General features: G+C 37.5%; 1 long non-coding RNA gene across 1 annotated transcript; it reads right to left on the bottom strand.

Annotated features, from left to right (window-relative positions):
- LOC110268162 lies at positions 3,535-14,855 on the bottom strand. Its single transcript, XR_002356260.1, has 2 exons — positions 14,825-14,855; positions 3,535-3,746 (listed from the first exon to the last, which is right to left on the bottom strand). It is a non-coding gene; the product is annotated as an uncharacterized LOC110268162 (long non-coding RNA).

The raw sequence follows: 22,104 nt of genomic DNA, 5'->3' as shown, positions 1-22,104 counted from the left end.
ATTTTATCTTAAAAAACATCAATGTCATTTAAGGAGTTAGTGAACTATTTTTTTTATTTTAATAAGAACCATTTTATTTTTCACAATTGACACTTCAAATAATAACTTTTGGGTTTTAATTGTGAGAGTTGAAATATGATTTTCTAAGCCATGCAACATCATCTTGGTTTGAATATAGTTTAGGGAGGGGGAACGGGACTCAAGAACATGTTATTTATTATTGTTGTTGCATTAGTCCTTGTAAAGGTATAAGTAGAAGTATTAGTAACTATAAATGATAGTAATCAAATAGCCCTTGATGGATGTTAAAGTGAGTGTTATGAATTTTATTTTCAGTAGACTTAATTGATTATTTATGTTTATTTTGACTGAAATAATTATTTTGATATGAAGGAATAGAGCGTTCAAAAATTGTTAAACGATGTGTTGCTTTTTATCAAATGATGAGATCGAGACATGATAATTTGATGTTGTTCTTTATTCTTACATTATTTGTGTATTTTAGGAATAGAGATAGTGGGCAAGTATCATTAGGCAGAAGAATGAATAGTAGAATTAGACGTGATACTTTAGAACGTATTATTGGCAAGGATGATAGAAATTGTATCTGGGAGTTGAGAATGAACACAAATACCTTTGCTAATTTGTGTGAGTTACTTCAAGTCCAAGGAGAACTTTGAGAGGATGGTCAAGTAAGTTTATTGGAGCAAGTTGCAACTTTTTTAATTATCTTAGCACATCACAAAAAAAATCATAGTCTACAAGTTAAATTTTGTTGGTATGAAAAAATAATTAGTAAGTATTTCAATAAGGTTTTAAAGGTTGTTATACGTATCCAAAGCAAGTTATTCGCCAATACCTCACCAGTTGAAGAGGATTGTGTAGATCCAACATGGAGAAAGTTTAAGATATAGCTAATGTTTTATGAGTGTCATTTGTTTTTCAATTGGAAGGACTGTCTATTAAAAAGTCATAATGTTTTATGGATGATGGAGTTGCTTGGGAGCATTAGACGACACTTATATATAGAAGTGACAGTCCCAGAGTCTGATAAGCCAAGATATCGAACAAGAAAGGATAAAATATGAACCAACAGCGTAGGAGTGTGTAACTGAGATATCAGCTTTGTTTATGTACTTATTAGTGGTTGGGAGGGATCGACATCTGATCCAAGAATACTCCGAGATACAATCACTCGTAGTAATAATCTCAAAATATCAATGGTAGTACTTAATTTATAAACCACAAGTTATATTTTGACATTGAGCTTTAGTTCACTGTAGTTTAGCTTACGTTGTTTGTATTTAATGTTTAAAGGTAATTACTATTTAGTTGATGCTAGTTACAAAAATGGCCCTAGGTTCCTAGCACTGTATAGAGGCACCTGTTATCATATTAGAAAGTGGACCTAAGGAGCACGCGCACCTCACAACTACCAGGAGTATTTTAATAAGAAGCATTCTTCTGCTAGGAATAATATTGAGAGATGCTTTGGTTAAGAGATGGTCAATATTAATAAGCTCTAGCTTTTACCATCTAAGGACACAAAGTCAGATTATAATTGCCTGTTGTTTATTGCAAAACTCTCTTCGGATGAATATAGATACAGATCCGGAAGAGCAACTGACCTCTTAGATGAATTTTTGCCTGTTGGAGAGAAAATTGCGGACAAGTTGATTAATGTGGTTGAAAATATGAATGAGTAGACATAATGGCATGGTAACATTACAATTGAGATGTACGAAGAGTGGCGAACTAGTCATATGGAATAGGAATAACTTATAGGCCCAGTTTGAATCTCATTGTTTAATTTGGTATGACACTTGGGATGTAATAGCTTAATTTGTGTTTGTAAGACTTTCTATTATGTTGTTAAACTTATTGTCATTGAAATTTATAAATGGTTATTGTAAGAGTTGTTTGTAAGACTTTCTAAAGTATCAATATGACTTAGTATTGCGTTGTTTGATGTTATTTGTTTGTCTTCTATTATAAGAGGTGTTGTTTGATGTTATTGGATTATACAACTTATTCAATGTACACTTCTTCTTAGGTGAGAATAGACAAACGCATGTCGAATGATGAAGAAACTGAAGCATTTGTCGGTTTTATGGAGGAGTGCATTGTTGACAACCTGAAAGCTGATTGTGGGGAATTCAGACCAGAAACTTTTAAAAAACTAACCTTAAAGATGTTAGATGCCTTTCCAACTTGTATGTTAACCTCCATGCATTGCAAGAATAAGCAAAAGTGACTGAAGGATGAGTATCAATATGCTTTTGAGATGCTGGCTTGCAATGGATTTGGGTGAGATTTTGATAAATAGTGTGTAGAAATTGACAGTAGAGACGTTCTTGATGCATGGATGAAGGTCGTTAACAAAATTACTTGAAGTTAATTGATTTGTCACTTTAGAATATGTATACTAACTTCTGTAAGTTTCATCGCAGGCACACCCAACCAAATTCTATACTCTTGGTAATCCATTCTTTTTGTTCCACTGATTGGAGGGTATATTCAAAAAAGATATAGCCACGAGTGCAGGTGCAGTTAGTGGTTTTGATGCACAGGAGCAAGTTCATGAGGAGGAAGAAGATCATAGTCTAGGATGTGGACAATTTTGAATGCTAGCAAATCCAAGTTTTGATGAAGGGCAAGAAGCAGCTTCATACTCTGATGCTGGTGCAGCTAGCGGAAGGAGTTCAAGAAAGAAACAAAAGCAAAATGATATTCTACAGAGAATGGTTGAACATGTGTAGTTTTCAATTGCTACCCAAGAAAAGCATGTCTAAGTACTTGCAGATGTCATTTCTGGAGTGAATGAGAAGTTAAAGATCAGTAAGAAGCTTGAACAACTTGAATTTGGTGATGATGAGGTGGTGCAAGTCGTGTTGAAATTTTATGATAACCCATAACTGGAGAAGAGCTTTTAGGGTTTGACAGATTTTCAAAAGAGTGTGTTAGTGCGATCCATTCTTAAGTAGAATGAGTGGTGATTGTCTCAAGTTGTGAAGTCATGTGTATTTGAGTATGTGGTCTAAGATTTTTTTTAGGAACTTAGTTAGAATGATTTAAGTATGCACGAAATCCAAGTACTTATTAGATGAAACTTTTTAATGCTTCTTAAGTATGCATAAGTTATTATTAGACTATGATATAAAACCAATTATTAATGCTTTGTGAATTTATATTGATGAGTTCAATATGCCAAATTCATAGTTTCCTACCATTTATGCTATTAGCAAGTTATTGCAGCCATCTATATTAATTCTTTGTAAACTTATGCACATAATATCTCTGATTTCTTGATGTAATAATAATTTCATAATTTGTATGGATTCTATATAGAATTATGTAATAAGAATTATGCACTTAAAATAGTCTCTGACTTCCTACTATTGATTAACTATGAAGTTCAACTAATTCAGTAACCCCCAAGCATGGACACACTTATACTCATATCATTTCAAATATATACCATCACTACTTTATTTACTCTTAGCAATATCCAACCCACAAAGTGGTTATTCAACGTAGCCATAATATATAAGAACATAAAGTAATTTTATTGAAGAATCTAGCTTTTACAATAATGTTCATATGCTTAATACAATTCAAAGCACCTATTAAAATGTTAAAAACAAGACTATGATCAGAAACATACAAATTACAAAACTAAATAAGAAAACAATCTAAAATTTCAGTAATAGCATTTTATTTTCTAGTTTTGCAACCCGTTCATTCAGCTTTATCCTAGAATTAACATCACAAGAGTGATCTTCGGCACCTCTTTCAGTATAATTCACACTTTGATATTGATTAGATAGGACTGCCCACCTAAACGATCCACATCGTCTAACAGGACATGAATAATATTCTCTACCAGGGTTTGCAATACTATTTGAGATTTGTAATGGACTGTTCATACCCTGGGTCGAGCTGTCCGACCCGGGATGTTTGGCGACAAGTCGACCGACCTCTTCAGGTCTGAATTACCCGACCTCTTCTCAAAGAGTTCGGCCCAATCACTACAGAGGCCCAAGAAGACCTAAATGAAGGGGCACAGCCCAATCTAAAAGGCAGTTAAAGCCTAGAAAGATAAGGGCGGTTTCCCAGAAGATAAGATGACCTCACTTAAAGATAAGATAAGATAAGATAACTATCTTATCTCCAGGAAGGTCACTCCACACCATTATAAATACATTGGAGCACCCAGGTATAACTCATACTCTGATTCTACTAAAAACCTACTTAATACCCTTGCTAACTTAAGCATCGGAGTCCCTTGCAGGTACCACCACCCTCCGGTGACAAAGGATCAGCATCATCATTAAGTCCACAAGTCGGACACGGCGGCTCCGGCCACCACCCACAAGTTGGACACATCGGCGCCGACCACCACAACAGATCTCATCCGAGATCGACTTTCAGTTTCAGGTAACCCTTGGAACATTGGCGCCATTGCCGGAGAACCTGGAAATCATCCCATCGTCATGGCGGACAACCTTGACAACGACCACGATTCTGACCTAGAAGACAGGACGCCGCACAAGAATGCGGACACTACATCCAAGGATAATCCTCAGCCTAATAAAGATAAGAATTCACCAAACACGGGAGTCTTGGAGGCACTTCAGGATTGCTTAAAACAACTCGAAAAAGAGGTCGAGTATCAACGAAAAGCCAAAAGAGACATACAAAGGGAAGCTAGACGACGGCGCGAGTTAGAGGACAAGCTCCTAAAACTCGAAGCAGATCTCAAGACCAAAACTACTCGATCCGACCACGAAGATAGCTCCTGTAAGGATCAAGACCCATTCACCAAAGAGATCATGAGGACCAAAATCCTAAAAGACTTCAAACTTTCCGACATGACTCTATACGATGGCATGGCAGATCCAAGCCATCATCTCATTAATTTCAGAAGCAGAATGTACCTCACCGACGCCTCAGATGCAGTCCGTTGTAAAGCCTTCTCGACTACTTTAACAAAGACAGCAATTAAATGGTTCGACAATCTGCCCCCTAGGTCCATCTCGAGCTTTGACGACTTAGCCAAGAAGTTTTTGGCCAGATTCTCCATTCAAAAAGACAAAACTAAGCACGCCCCAAGTCTATTAAGAATCAAGCAAGGAGATCGAGAAAGTCTCCGCAGCTACATGGAAAGATTCAACAAAGCGTGTCTGGACATACAAAGTCTACCAACGGAGGCCGCCATTATGGGTCTCATCAATGGCTTGCGAGAAGGACCTTTTAGCCACTCTATATCGAAAAAATATTCCACATCTCTGAATGAAGTGTAAGAGCGAGCAAAGAAGTATATCAACATGGAGGAAAACTCTTGATTAGGAGAGACCTCAAAGTCCGGATTCTCCTACTCCTCCCGAGATAAGGATAAAGAGTCCAAGAAAAAAGAAGATCAGCATGGAGAAAAGATAAACAAATATCACAATTACACCCCTCTTTGGGTGTCTCTTGTAGATGTTTATCAAGAAGTATGCCATACTAAAAAGATAACCCCAGCTCGCTCACTTAAAAGTAAAAAAGGAGGAGGAAATTGGATAGAATACTGTGAATATCATTGAATCTATGGACATTCCACCAACGAATGTTTCGACTTGAAAAATGTCATAGAAAAACTGGTGAGAGAAGGAAAGCTAGATTGGTACCTAGCTGGCAGAGCAGACGAACCAAGGAAAAGAAGAAGGGACAAAGATGTTGGACTCACTGAATGACCACCTCGTACACCGGACAGACATGTCCACATGATACATGGAGGATTTGCAGGATGAAGAATCTCCAAATCATCCCGCAAAAGACATCTTAAAGAAGTATATCATGTTGAGGGAGGAGAAGAAGCACCTGACATTCCCACTATCACTTTTACTAAAGAAGACGCAGCTGGAATCATCTCAGGACATGACGACCCCATGGTCATCACCATAATATTAGCCAACGTAAATCTCCACCGCACACTGGTAGACCAGGGAAGCTCGGCAGACATCTTGTTCAAAACTGCCTTTGATAAACTCGGCCTGGAAGAAAAGGAACTCAGAGCATATCCGAACAGCCTGTTTGGGCTGGGAGACACTCCAATCCAACCACTTGGGTACATCTCGCTACATACGACCTTTGGAAAAGGAAACCAGTCAAGGACACTCAACATAGACTACATTGTGGTCGATGTACGTTCAGCCTACAATGCCCTAATAGGCCGGACAACGTTAAATCAGCTCGGCGCAGTAGTCTCGACTCCACACCTGTGCATGAAGTTCCCAACCACAGAAGGAATAGCTACGATAAAAGCAGATCAGAAGACAGCGCACCGCTATTACAACGAAAGTCTAAACCTTAGAGGCAGAGGAGAAGAATTCCATACCATCAAACTCAGGGGAGTTCAAGGACGGGAAGAACTTCGTCCACAACCCGAAGGCGAAATAGAAAAAATCCATATTGGAGATATCCCAGACAAAACAACCAATATTGGCACAATCCTAAAAGACATAAAAGAATTGCTCGTACAGTTCTTACGAGACAATGTCGACCTCTTTGCATGGAAGGCCGCAGACATGTCGGGCATAGACCTTAAGTTTATGTGCCACAAGCTGGCAGTTTACCCAGGGTCTCGGCCAATACAGCAGAGACGTAGAAAGCTCGGACCCGAACGATTCTAAGCTGTGGAAGAGCAGGTACAAGCTCTACTGGAGGCAGGCTTCATAAGAGAAGTCAAATACCCACTATGGCTAGCTAACATTGTCTTAGTGAAAAAATCAAACGGAAGTGGCGGATGTGCACCGACTACACTGATCTCAACAAAGTCTGCCCAAAAGATCCTTATCCACTCCCAAATATCGACGCTCTGGTGGATGCCTCCTCCGGATACAAATACCTCTCGTTTATGGACTCCTATTCGGGGTACAATCAAATCCCGATGTACCCACCTGATCAAGAAAAAACTTCATTTTTAACCCCAAAAGCAAACTACTGCTACATCGCCATGCCCTTCGGACTCAAAAATACAAGAGCCACTTATCAAAGATTAACGAATAAGATCTTTGCAGACCATATTGGGAAAATCATAGAGGTCTACGTGGACAACATGTTAATAAAGACACAAAGTGAAGAGTCGTTACTATCCGACCTCACCCAAGTATTCGATACTATAATAAGGCATGGCATGCGACTTAACCCTGCAAAATACACCTTCGCAGTAGAAGCAGGCAAATTCTTGGGTTTTATGCTCACACAAAGAGGAATCGAGGCAAATCCAGATAAATGCCGGGCCATACTCGACATGAAAAATCCAACCTGTGTCAAAGAGGTATAACAACTCAATGGAAGATTGGCAGCCTTGTCCAGATTTCTAGCTGGATCGGCAATAAGATCTCTACCCTTCTACACTACTCTAAGAAAGGGAAAGAAGTTCGAATGGACAACAGAGTGCGAGCAGGCCTTCCAGGATTTCAAAAAATTCCTAGGACGACCACCTATCCTAACCCGGCCACGGGAAGGAGAACCACTCGTATTATACCTTGCGGTGGAAAATCAGGCAATAGCTTCAGCACTGGTCTGAGAAGATGACAGTGGACAACAACCTATATACTTCATCAGCAAAGCACTACAAGGATCCGAATTGAACTATTAAAAGATAGAAAAATTCGCCTATGCTCTCATAACAACATCTCGGCGACTTCGTCCATATTTCTAAGCCCATATTATCAGGGTTCGGACCAACCAGCCCATAAAAGGCATTCTGCAGAAAACAGATTTAGCAGAAAGAATTTTACAATGGGCGGTCGAGTTGTCCGAATTCGACCTTCAATATGAAGCTCGGACAACCATCAAATTACAATATTTGGCCGACTTCATTGCAGAATTTACAGACACCCCAAAAATCCCTACAGAATGGAATCTTTATGTAGATGGTTCCTCAAACAAAATTGGAAGTGGCGCAAGCGTGATAATTGAAAGTGACCAGGGAACCCAAATCGAACTTTCCCTCAAATTTGGGTTCCCTGCCTCGAACAACCAAGTTGAGTATGAGGCACTACTAGCTTGTTTGAAACTGTCTAAGGAGGTTGGAGCTCAAAAGCTTATCATCTTCAGTGACTCACAAGTAGTCACCTCACAAATAGCAGGGAGTTACCAAGCCAAGGATCCTACCATGAAAAAGTACTTGGACAAAACCAAGGAACAGCTCAGACAACTTGAGGAATATGAGGTCCACTACATACCCCGAGAACAGAATGCTCGAGCTGATGCACTCTCAAAATTAGCCAGTACCAAACCAGGGGGCAACAATAGAAGCCTCATCCAAGAGATGCTGCAGAACCCGTCAATCTCGGAAGAAGAAAAGGTCCTAGCCATAACAGGTCTGGATCAAGGATAGATGGCTCCCATAATTAATTACCTCAAAACAGAAACACTCCCTACAGATAAGAAGGAGGCAAAGAGATTAAAACGGGAAGCACAATACTACACCATCATAAATAATACTCTATATAAGAGAGGAATTTCAACACCACTATTAAAATGTGTACCGACTTCCAATACAAAAGAAGTTTTAGAAGAAGTACACAGTGGCATCTGTGGCAACCATCTCGGAGCACAGGCACTCACCAAGAAAGTACTCCGAGCTGGATTTTATTGGCCGACCTTACAAAAAGAAGCAACAAAATTCGTGAAGACATGTCCACCATGTCAGAAACATGCCAATTTTCACATCGCCCCGCCAGAGGAGCTCATTAGCGTAACCTCACCCTGGCCATTCGCAAAATGGGGACTCGATCTTCTCGGACCTTTCCCTCAAGGATCAGGACAAGTCAAATTTCTCATAGCAGGGGTAGACTATTTCACAAAATGGATCGAGGCAGAACCCCTAACTAACGCCACTGCTCAAAGAAGTCGAAAATTCTTATATAGAAACATTGTCACAAGATTTGGGGTTCCATACTTTATAACCACAAACAATGGCACTCAATTTACAGACACAGGCTTCAGAAAGTTGGTGGCTGATCTAAACATAAAACACCAATTCACATCCGTAGAACACCCCCAGGCTAATGGACAAGCAAAAGCTGCTAACAAAGTCATATTAGCCGGGCTAAAACGGAGATTACAGGATGTAAAGGGAGCCTGGGCCGAAGAGCTTCCACAAGTCCTATGGGCATATCGGACAACTCCACACTCCACCACAAAGGAATCACCCTTCCGATTAGCTTACAGAATGGAGGCAATGATCCCAGTGGAGGTCGAAGAAGGGTCGCCTAGAGTGATCCACTACAATGAAGAGGCCAACTCCCAACTTCAAAGGGAAGAATTAGACCTACTTCCAGAAATCCGAGAAATAGCTCGGATCAGGGAAGAGGCATTAAAACGTCGAATGGCTTCAAGATATAATCAAAAGGTAGTGCCGCGAGGTTTTGTCGAGAACGACCTCATCCTAATCCGAAATGATATCGGAACAACTCGACCGGGAGAAGGAAAGCTGGCAGCAAACTGGAAAGGACCCTACCGAGTCATAGAAGTACTTGGAAAGGGCTACTACAGACTGTCTGAACTCGAAGGGCGAGAGCTTCCTAGGTCATGGCACGCCTGCAACCTATGAAGGTATTATAGTTAAAGGTAATAAGGATATTAGGATAAGGTGCATTCTTTTTCCTGAAAAGGTTTTTTAATGAGGCACCAAGCCAAGATTCATGAAATACCTAACTTAGAGGAGTAAAACTCCCACGTGTATATATTTGCATATTTTTCATTTTGAAATAAAGTTTTTCAAGCTTTCCTACAAATTCTTTATCAAGACGCATTAATCTGAAACGCAAAAAATTCATCGCCCGATTATAAAGCTACAGATCGGCAGAAAGTGAAAGTTAAATTTACTGCACGATCACGATAAAGACCAACAAAGATGAAAACCAAATTCATCAGAAAGTCGACCAACAGGGATCAAACCCAATTTCTACGAAATCGGCAAAGATGAAAAAGCGACAAAAACAGAAATAATGCAAGAAGTTATCGAAAGTGATCCATAGAAAGAACCTGACGAGGTCTTAATAAAAATGGGTTGCTAAAAATAACTTAAAAGACAGGCCGACGTATAGAATTCGGACCAGTCACAATAACCAAAGTTATAAAAAGTAAATCCCTGGAAAGAGGCCTGGCCAGCCCTAGAAAAAGAGGATTGCCAGAAATAACTTAGAAGGGACCGACGTAAAGAAGTCGGCCCAAAACCAAAAAGTTATAAAAAGTAATCCCTAAAAGAGACCTGACAAAGGTCCAAAAAAGAGGATTACTAGAAATAACTTAGAACGGACCGACGTAAAGAAGTCGGCCCAAAACCAAAAAGCTATAAAAGTAATCCCTAAAAGAGACATGACCAAGGTCCAAAAAAGAGGATTACTAGAAATAACTTAGAAGGGACCGACGTAAAGAAGTCGGCCCAAAACCAAAAAAGTTATAAAAAGTAATCCCTAAAAGAGACCTGACAAAGGTCCAAAAAAGAGAATTACTAGAAATAACTTAGAAGGGACCGACGTAAAGAAGTCCGCCCAAAACCAAAAAGTTATAAAAAGTAATCCCTAAAAGAAACCTGACAAAGGTCCAAAAAAGAGGATTACTAGAAATAACTTCGAAGGGACCGACATGATGAAATCGGCCTCCCACAAGACAAAATTATAAAAGAAATCCACAAAAAAGATCTGACAAAAAGATCCAAAATGGATCTAGTAACTTAGAAGGGACCGACATGATGAAGTCGGCCTGACCAAGATGCCAAAAATTAAAGGTAAATCCATGGAAGAGACCTAACAAAGGTCCAAACAAAATAGATTACTACAAATAATTTCAGGCCGAGATGAAGAAGTCGGCCAACAGAAGGCATACGAGTTGGACCCAGAAATCCACGACCTCAAGAGAATCAAGCTACAAAGTATGAAAGTACGAAGGCAATCAAAAGAGGTCGGACGACAAGGCTCTAACACTCCCAAGAACCTAAAAGGTGTCAGATAGGTGCAGACAACATATCATTCAAGAAACAAGGTTATAATAATAACAGGACTCGAGAGGCCACCTGAAGCCAACCCCAAAGAGCCTGAAAAGCTACCTTTATTTTTCCAAAAATAAAGTTGCTAACAGAGAAGCAACTAAAAGTATCCAACAGTTAGAAATCACAAACTACAAAATATAAAAAGTTCAAAGCCCACAAGTCGGGCTATACACAAAAACACCAAGAAATAATCATTGAGGATCCAAAGATTTCTCAGTTGCAGCATCACGGGGTGAAGGAGGGCGAGTCTGAAGAGGCACCGCATCTACCGTCCCATCATCCCGGTTCAAGATCTGACAATCAGGATCTGACTCGGGATGACCACCTGCATGAGTTGAAGAAGTTGGCGCAACGGAGACTTTGGCAGAAGGCACAAGAGGAGGGTCGACATCATCATGATCGTCAGGGTCATCAGGGACGATCTTACCATCTTTTACGATGTTGTCCAAGCTGAAGAGAGTAAAATCAAGCTCGGGTGCAAGAACTCGAACTTGATCCTTCAAATTCTCATAAGCAGTATTTACACTGCCTACAAGATGACCCTGGAGCTCGGCGTAATTAGCTTGGGCAGACTTCAAATCCTCCCTAAGACCCATCATCTCCCTGTAGGTCGTGACATAACTCTCCTTGTGCTTCAAAGCCATATCTTCAGACAACTTGGCAGAAGCCGCCAAAGCAATAGCCCGAGTCTTTTCCCCCTCCAACTCTTTCTCCAACTTGGCCACCTTCACCTTGAGCTCTTCCTTCAAATCCTTCATCCGGTCGAACTCCAACTTAGCCTCCTCCATAAAAGCCTTTGTAGCATGAATGGAAAGATCCTGGGCAGTCCGATATAAAGCCGCCTACATGTGTGCCATCTTGATACTGCTCCGAGTAATAAAATCCAGATGGCGAAGAAGAGAAACATCGTCAGTAGGGATGGTACCATAAGGACCAATTTGCTGGTCCACAAACTCGACAGCATCAAAGTCAGGGACATCGAGGTTAAAGGGCTCAGCTGTTTTCTGTTTTTTTGGAGGAGGAGTGCCGGTAGGAGAAGAGGTAGCAGCAGAAGTCTGTGGAGGATCGACCAAATGAACCCGAGGGGTAGGAATCATCCTCCTCGGTCCAGGAGAGCTCGGTACCGATGGCTTCGGCAAAGCATGAGAAGATCCTTCCCCAGCCACCTTGGCCGAGATGCTTAGGGCCGCAGTCGTCTTCCTCGCCTTTTTAAAGGACTTCATGGAATCATTGTTTTTAACCATCTCTGAAAAAACACAACAAAAACCCAGTTACAAATTGGAAGAAAAAGAACAAGCTCGACAAAAATAAAACAAAACGAAAACAAAATAAGTCAACCACTACCCAGCTCAGCTCGGAGAAGCGAGGGATCCCCTAAAAACCTCTTAGTGTCAAGATAAGGAGGTTGTCCCTTGTTCTCCTCCAACACGTTAACAAAGGCCTGTTCGACCTCGTCCAACATCTCTCACGAATACCTTGACACCACAACATTTTTTTGCCACTCTAAAGGAAAGGCCGGCTCGTCATTCTCATCCAGAAAAAAGGGCCGAGCTCCTTCAACAGCTCAAACCTTAAAGAAATAATTCTTGATGTCTCTAAAAGACTCATCATACATCGAAAATACTTTCTTTCCCTGGGCAGACCGAAAAGAAACCCAGGAAGCTTTCTTTTTGGTAGAAACTCTGGGTTTGGTCAAAATAAAAAGGTAAAGAAAGAGAGTTTGAGAAGGCTTAACATCTAGCTCCTGACACAATAACTGGAAAATCTTAACAAAACCCCATGAATTCGGATGAAGTTGGGATGGAGAAACATTGCACGACCACAACAAATTGGTCTCAAAAGGAGTAAAAGGAAAGGTAATGTTCATTTGGCTGAAGAAATAGTTGTAGGTGTAAAAAAAGGGGACGTTCCCCCTGGACCGAAGTAGGGAAACAGACCCTCTCATCAGAATCAGGTGCTACTAGCTCATAATTTTTTCCTGCTCTCGATTACTACAAATTCTGTGATGTTTTCTCAGCTCCACACAGTACTCAGAATTTACCACAGAAACACACATCAACACAAGGGAGTCCAGCCAGTCCGACATGCCCTCGGAGACTCTGGAAGAGGTCTCGACAATATTTTTGCGAGACGACATGGGTCAACTAAAATCCTACAGTAAGAAAAAGGAAAAGGGGTTACTAATCAAATAGCTCGGGCAAGTCAAAGAGAGCAACTCGGGCATAAATGGATACAACTCGAACTAAAGCATATAAGTGTCAAAAAGTCAGACAAAGCAACAAAAGAAAACCCCAGGACCCACACTAAAGATCCAGGGGCGTCCTTTGGAGGCAATTATGGAACAAGGACTCAGGAAAATCTACAAGCTTACATCTCTACACCTCCTAAACAAGAAAATTATAACCCTCTTTCAACAGAAGTGACACTCCGAGAAGAAAGCCACAAAGCCACAAATCAAATAAGTCGTCAAAAATAGCCACCTTTCAAACTACAGTTTCAGTCTATCAGCAAAAGGAACTACCAACAGCAAAACTTTTGCCAAGAGGAAATCATCAAAGACGCAACCTAAAATACAGAAACAGGTAACAACATGCAAAGTCCTAAAAGCGCCAACCATCAGGAAAGGCGAAAAGGTGCATACAAAAGGACGAAAGAAAATCCCAGAACACACATTACAACAACAATAAGACACACCAAAAGCAGAAAGATCCAAACTTTCTCCAAGATCAGGAAAATGTAAAGAAAGCGATTAAAAAGAAGAGAAAGTACTAACCTGTAAAGAGGAGGAAGAGACGAGTGTAAGGAAAAGGTTCAGAGGTAACGGCGGCAACGAAGCACCCTCACGTCAAAGCGAACAGAAGGAAAGAAGCACCTCAAAGCAAAAACGACGGAATGCAAAGGGGTGAGAGAAACAAAAGCAAAGCAGAAGCGAAAGGTTTGAAAGCTAAAGAAACTGAAAAGAAGGATTTGAAAATACAAGAGAAAAGAGAGAAACGGCAAAGGGGAAATTAATGAGCATTTAAAAAATCTCGCACGTTCCCAAGACAAGAGTGCAAATGCAAAGCGCGCACTTTTCAAACTAAAAGAAACAAAGGAAAATGCTTCACATTCAAAAAGTTTCAGCAGAATTGACCAAAGTGCTCGAGCTCGGCTTTACCAGAGAAGGATTGAAGTCCTAAAGACCAAAGGACTCGACCTCAAAAGGAAGGTCGTACTTGAGCAGGGGCACTGTTCATACCCTGGGTCGAGCTGTCCGACCCGGGATGTTTGGCGACAAGTCGACCGACCTCTTCAGGTCCGAATTACTCGACATCTTCTCAAAGAGTTCGGCCCAATCACTACAGAGGCCTAAGAAGACCCAAACGAAGGGGCATAGCCCAATCTAAAAGGCAGTTAAAGCCTAGAAAGATAAGGGCGGTTCCCCAGAAGATAAGATGACCTCACTTAAAGATAAGATAAAATAAGATAACTATCTTATCTCCAGGAAGGTCACTCCACACCATTACAAATACACTGGAGCACCTAGGTATAACTCATACTCTGATTCTACTAAAAACCTGCTTAATACCCTTACTAACTTAAGCATCGGAGTCCCTTGCAGGTACCACCACCCTCCGGTGACAAAGGATCAGCATCATCATCAAGTCCACAAGTCGGACATGGTGGCTCCGGCCACCACCCACAAGTCGGACACATCGGCGCCGACCACCACAACAGATCTCATCCGAGATCGACCTTCAGTTTCAGGTAACCCTTGGAACAGAGTTCTCAAACTACAATTGCAAAATCGTTCTCCTATGACATTAGAACTGCTGCTGCCATAAAAACCACTTGTGTGATCTTCTATTTCTAGATGCCATTGTCAAATAGGCTACTGTACGTCTGTACCTGTGAGAGTAGACAAAACTCAAAACAACATTTAAGAAAGAGTAATATATACATGTTTAGTATCAACTAGTCCAAATACAACTTATTTAATAGCAAATGCCCAACTAGTCCTAGCACATCTTTGATTATCAAAATCTGTTTAGTATACCACCATTCAATACAAATCAATTCTCGTAACTTTAATTCCATTCAACTCTTCACTCCAACCAAACATATCTAAAAAACTCTACATGAAATAAGACAACTTGTTCTGATAACTTTAATTCCATTCAAATCTGTTGTGATAACTTTAATTCTATTCAAATATTCACTCCAACTAAACATATGAAGTTAAAAAATATTGCATAAAATAAGACAGATTGTGCTACTAACTTTTATTCAATTCAAATATATTCTGATAACTTTAATTCCATTCAATTGTTCACCTCAATCCAGACTTTGATTAACTAAATCCAGAAAATTAAATAAAACACACTCAAATTTTCAACAACTCAAATTCTCAACAGTTCACAACACATAACTATAATATCTTGTACAAAAAACTCACCTGCAACATTCTACCTTTACTCAATGTCAATATTTAATAATTACTTCAACGTATTCTCTTCTAACACTTGCAACTAACAAACAAAACAAAATAAAAAAATCATACAAAAAATGGCAAAAAAGAACGAAATAGAGAATGGATGAAAAAGAAATCAACGACCATAACACTTGTCGTAGAGAGCGAAAGAGAGATGAAGAGAGCGATGGACAGAGGCCAGCGACCACAGAGAGCGAGAGGGATCGACAAATCACGACAGAGAACGCAAGAGAAAATGGGAGAGTATTGTCTTCGCAGAAATAGAAAAATGGTGACAAACCTTCCTCGTTGGAGCGAGGTGAACTCAACGCTGGGAAAAGTGAATATCGTCGGCGAGATGGACTTCTCCGGTGGTGAAGCTCTGCTCTGGCACCTTCAAGTGAAAAAGGGGAAAGGGATGAGAGATGGGATAGGGTTAGGAATTTTTAGTTCTATATTCATTTTAATAACTAACGGTAATTTAGTTATTTCACTCATTTTAGTCTCTATATTTATTTTGAACCAAACAAAATATTAAAATATAATTCAATCGTGTACATTTTACATTAAATACAATACTAAAATTTAATTAAATCTCTAGCTTTTAATTTTAGTCTCTCTTCTAAACGCTACTTTAGATAATGACTTTATTTGGATACAGACTTCTAGATAACAATGATAGGAATAATAAGAAAATTAATTCAGCTTTAACCTATTAATTGTTTGTTTGGCCATTGTTTATTAGCTCACCTCTTTAATTAGTAACCATAGATTATGCGTGGTATACGTACCCTCATAGTCACACACATACACCCATCGGGTCTCCTTTAATTTAAGATAAGATCCAATGACTAACTAATCCATATCAATATATATAGAACTAATATATGACAAGGGAGACCAAAATTAAATGTGACATAATACCGAAATGTCCTTCAGTGCAGTGGTACGTACGAAATTTTCCACAGCCATTGATTGAATATACTACTAAAACGATGTTACGTTGCAATATAAATCTTGGTCATCTTTCCATTTGAGAATACAACTTTGTTCTAATTACTCAATGAAAGATGATGACAACTTTATTTTCGATGTTTATATTAGGTATACAAGTGGACCGCACGACAAGTACGTACCTATATATAGTTTGCTTTATTTCCTTCGCAAATCATCAGCAACCATCAATTGAATTCGAAAGCTACGACATACTAATACCATAATGTTGTCTTAGTCTCTTGCTTTATTTGTATCTTCATATGTTTTCTAAAAGCATATCCTTATTAATAAGAGAAATTAGTATAGGGATTATATTTATTTATTGGCTGTACCCTGGTCAGTACGTCAATTATTCTTAATATATAATTAGCCAGCTGGTGGTTTGATTTGTTGAGGGCAACAGAATATTAGGTTGAACTACTATCATGTTCCCTCCTTTGTTTCCTTCTTGCTTCACCAAAATTAATTAAATGAGGTTCGATAACCATCTTTGTTTCTGAAACTTCCTAGAAAGTAGAAGCTAGAAACCACCACAACTTTCATTCCCTTCTCTTTTATATATCATATTTTAATTTTGGGAAAGTATGAGAAGCCAATGGAATATTTATACAATGTGTACAATGGAGGTTTAGGGAGTATTAGAGATATAATCATTAGTGTTACTCTTTTCCATCAGCTGAAGCTTTTGGGATGAGTGGTATCATGCATGGTATTAGAACGCTAGATCCGAAAGGTCAAAGGTTTGATCCTTGGTGAACCCCAAAATCAATTTAAATTTTTGAGAAGATGTTTATTATCGCTAGTACTCGGATGGTTATTCTAGATAGTATAGGGGATGTTCATTTTGTACTTCAATTACAAATAATCTATATAATTTTATATGGTTCAAATTCATATTAGGTTAACTACACATGAGTATAAATACATCCTGACCAAGTAACGGCTCAGCAGGCCTAATAATAATCAAAGGTCAGTCTTGATGATATATATACACACATTGAATGATTGAAGAGAGAATGTAAATGATGCATTTGGTTTGCATGTTTATTTTTAATATTTTCTACGTTTAGAATTTTGTAAAAGAAAAAAAAAACAAAAATTTGAAAATAGAAAACATCAAAATAAAAATGTATGTAAGGATTTTATTTTGCAAGCCGGGAATAATAAAGATGAGAATTAATTAAAGAATGGAATTGAAGAAATTCCAATTGTTTTAATTAGAGTCTAGAGACATCATCCAACTCTTTATTTAGGGTTAGAGCAATGTATTTTAAATTTAGAATCTCATACATATACATAATTAGTTTCTAAACTACTTATTATGAACTAATTCTAGCCGGCTAGTTAGGACTTGTAGATAGCTCGTTTTTATCATTTTTCTTGTAGTTAGTTGGGAGTTGGTACAATAATATATAGATAACACATCCCTCGTTATTCATGTAGTATCTACTATATTATAATTTTTCTTTTTATATTAATTAAAAATTCAGATCAGAACACTTGTGACCATATAGCTGTGTGTCCGGTTACAAGAACCCATAATTAAAATTCCGAAATTAATTAAGTAATCTGATAGTAACGACAAAAAAAGGAATCAGATCAGAGCTCAACCTGAAAACGTTAAGAATGGCTTTGACCTAAGCAAGTGTCATTGACTAACACGACAAACGCGAAGAATCCATCACAAGAGAATCCAACAACCTAGCTAGCTATCTATATATTCTCTCACCCATAGATTTAATTTCATGCTGCGCGTGCTTCTTAATTTCGTTCTAGGGGCTCGTTAATTTCTATTGTCCTTTCTCTTTATAATTTCTGCATATACCTTTCCCTTTTCATGATTCGTCCCTGTGAAAGCGAAACATGCATGTTTTATATACTCATCATTTTATTTTATGGATACTTTATGATTAATATAATTTAGAAAACAATTCAGGTATAGCAGAAGTAAAGTTGATCTCTGTAGAACAACTCAAGAAACAAACTTCTTTTTCTCTTTATACAATAGAATAAGGTTCAGATATATTGATAGAATTTATATAAATTTTTTTTGTACTATAATATTTTTGTGAATTGGCCTTATAATATATCTTAGTATGAAAGAAAAAAACAAATATTTGTATCTGTTTTTATAAATTCTTCGGATAAATGAGTAATCAATATTTTTGGTCATTAATTTTAATCATAAAATATATAGTTAAAATTTACCACTAAAAGTACTAAAATACTTTAGTTTCTGATGTGTAATTTAATTTATTTTTAATATGTATTTATATTCTAACATATATTTTATACTAATAGTTAACTTTAATTGGTAGTTAATTTTGGCACATATGTAACATAATCTATTCTTTTTAGACGCAAATATATTGCCCATAAATGATGTGATAATAAATGCTAAGTACAAATAACACCTATAAGAAAATAGTTGCAAGCTTCCACCATTTTTCTTGGCAGAATTTTTCCACATCCTTCAACTATTCGCACTGATGACTTGATCAAACCCTCCTCTTGTATGAGACTACCATGACCGATGTACATTTATTTATATTTATACGCGCGCATAGAATGCAACTTTCAAAGCAATAATTTAAAAGAAAAGCATAGGTAAATATTAAACAATGTGAACAATAGATATATCGGATATTCATTTTATTAGGTGTGCAGATAGTTATTCTAATATTAAGATTTAAGTAGATAATTTGGAGGTGTAATATGTTTTGATTTAATTGGTGGTTGTTCATGTTATTCAAAAAAATTATTGGTTATCTAGCATAATTATCCTAATTTAAAATCAAATAATAATAAAGAAAACCGTAAGTAGACAATATTATTTCATATAATTTCATTCATAAAGTCGGTATTATATCTTAAAACATTTCTCTTGACATATATTTTGTTGAGAATGTGATTTGGCGTTCAAATATTTTTTATAAAGCACGTAATCTTTGAAGTGGTGACTCTAAACTACAATTGGGCCACGAAAATTCATCGTGGAAAGCTCTTCAATAACGAGTAGTCGAAAATTGATGGGCGTGTAATTTATTCTCAAGCATAGATGATAATGACATATAATAGCTTACTAATTAACTCTCGTTCTTCAAATTTGGAAAACATTTTCCATCTGCTATATTATGTGAGTGAGCACCACGTACACCTTTATATATTTGAGTAGAGATTAGTCTTTTCACGTACTCGTTATTATATATATATATATAGAGAGAGAGAGGACTAATAGTGGTCAAAGTAAACGCATGAGTTGTTGTTTAATTTAATGGTTTATACGAATTGAAAGTGCATGCTGATGAGTGATGAGTACCTTGTTTGACCTGATTAATTACTTGACCACGCGTCTCAATTCTCCAAACGGGCTCTATACGTCGTGATTAATGAGTAATTAAAACACTAAATACTAGAAAATTAATTATAAATATATCTCAAATTTTGGGACACATGTTTACGTGCATGTGATAGTGGAGGATATATTGAGAAGCAAGCAAGGTCCTTTAATTGAACGCTGCAACTAATGAAATTAAGCTACTACTATCGTTAATTACTACAGTGAAACAAGTACTTAATAAAGTACTATCCCAACATTTAATCATCGTTGTTAGGGTGGGTTTAGGATTAATAGACCAATAATTAACATAACAAAGTAACAGCAATTTCAGGCCCCATCTTAGTGAAGTTTAATGCTAGGATTTAAGAACCTAGACATTATGAATTGGAATATTCTAAACATCTTTTTAACCGGTCATTGAGAAGACTACACGTGCCATTGAATATGTTTTTGGTCGTATGGTCAAGGTCACATGTGAGCATGGGTAGCAACCTTTTGGGTTTATATCAAACGTTTATGGTGAACACTGAACAGTGTTTATAAGTGCGGCATCTTGCATTATGGTGTTAAATCTAACGGGCTTGGCATTGGGGTAAGAAAATTGTGGTCCCAAACCCATGTGGGTTGTCCAAACTCCAAAGTGCCATCACTTGTGTATCTCATGAACTAATTCTACAATGCTTAAGGTCAATGAAATTGTGGTTGGACGCCTGGTTCAAGTGGCACACTTGTGGGTGTGTTGTGTACTAAGACCCAAAAGAATATGTCAATGAAATTATTAACATTTTATATTCTCTCAACACAAAATTAATCATTAACTCCCATGAAGCTTCGTGCATTCTTAAATAAATTTACAAGTTTAGAAGACCTTTTTTTTTGGGCATGGGAAGATTAGAGACACAGCGTGGCAGTTATGTAACTATGTTAATGGATTTTCTCCTAGGGGCTTCAGGTAGGTGTGTCAGTGTGTTTTTTCCCCTCTTTTGGTCGTGTAGATATTCTTAAAGGCCCATACTGCAAAAAAGCAAAAAGAAGAAGAATTTATAGTTTAATGAACTTAAGAGTGCTCGACCAAACCCTATATTTGGCCCAGAAAGAAGGATTCTCTGTACAGGCTGGCCTAGCCGCCAGCCTTTGTTCTTAACCGTCCTGTTATAAGTTTTTTTTTTAAATATTAAATTTGACTTATTATTCAACCTGAGGATTCGGTCGGACCAGATTTGATAACTATGATACTTGGAATCAAAAGATCATTTTAATTTTAGCTTAATTTTGCCATCCAAAATATAATTTAGTTTTGTCACAACAACTCTTTAAATGATGCTTTATGAAGATTATGAAGAAATGATATGCTACTTCCAAGATTCTGTTTTCTTTTGATATGAAAGACTACTACAATTTGTATGAAAGACTAATAGAAAATTCATTCTGATTCTGTGCTAATTATGATATACAATACATTCCATTAATTCATATAAATGAGAGTATAAACGTTATACTAACAATAACAGGTCAGGTCAGGCTTTGCTCTTAACAGGTTTGGCCTGTCATGTAGTTGATTGGCCTGAGTATGGCATGCAGCTTGTTATAGACATTTTTCAAAGTACTAAGTCTAGTTTGTTATTCAGCTTGGCCTGACTTGAAACCTGTTAAAAGGCCTGCTAATTTTTTTTTTATAAAAATAAAAATATTATTTTAAAATTTATTTTTTAATAAAAATATTTATATATAATATATCATATTTAATAATTATAAAAAATTTTAAATATTTAAGTATTTAAAATATATAAAAATATTTATAATAAAATATAATAAATTTAAAATATCTCATAATTTTATTAATAATAAAAAAATTATTTATATATTTAATTATTTTTTAATAGAATCAAGCAGGTCTGACAAGCCAATAAGATTAACTAGTGAGTTTGAATCTGACCTATTAACATATTAAACATTTTATAAAAGTCTGACCCTATGCCTATTTTATAATAGGCCAGGTCAGACTAAACATAGGTCAAGCTACAGGTCTCTGGCAAGTCGCTTAATTTTTTTTCACTCCTAGTTGTACATAGGAGTAAAAACAAGCCAACCAGGCCAAACTTTTTCCTTAACAGGTTATGTAGTTAATTGGTTTGACACTTTGTTTGGTTTAGAAGAATTTGGAAGAAAAGAAAATGAAGGAGAAAAAAATGGATGAAAAAATTAGTTTTCCATTGTTTGGATGAAAAAAAAAAAGAATGGAAAATATAAAAACACTAAGCCTCTAAGCCT

This window comes from Arachis ipaensis, chromosome B10 (assembly GCF_000816755.2).
Source record: "Arachis ipaensis cultivar K30076 chromosome B10, Araip1.1, whole genome shotgun sequence".
Taxonomy (NCBI): Eukaryota; Viridiplantae; Streptophyta; class Magnoliopsida; order Fabales; family Fabaceae; genus Arachis; species Arachis ipaensis.
The sequence above is the reverse complement of the archived record's forward strand: the minus strand, read 5'-3'. Positions and strand labels throughout refer to the sequence as shown.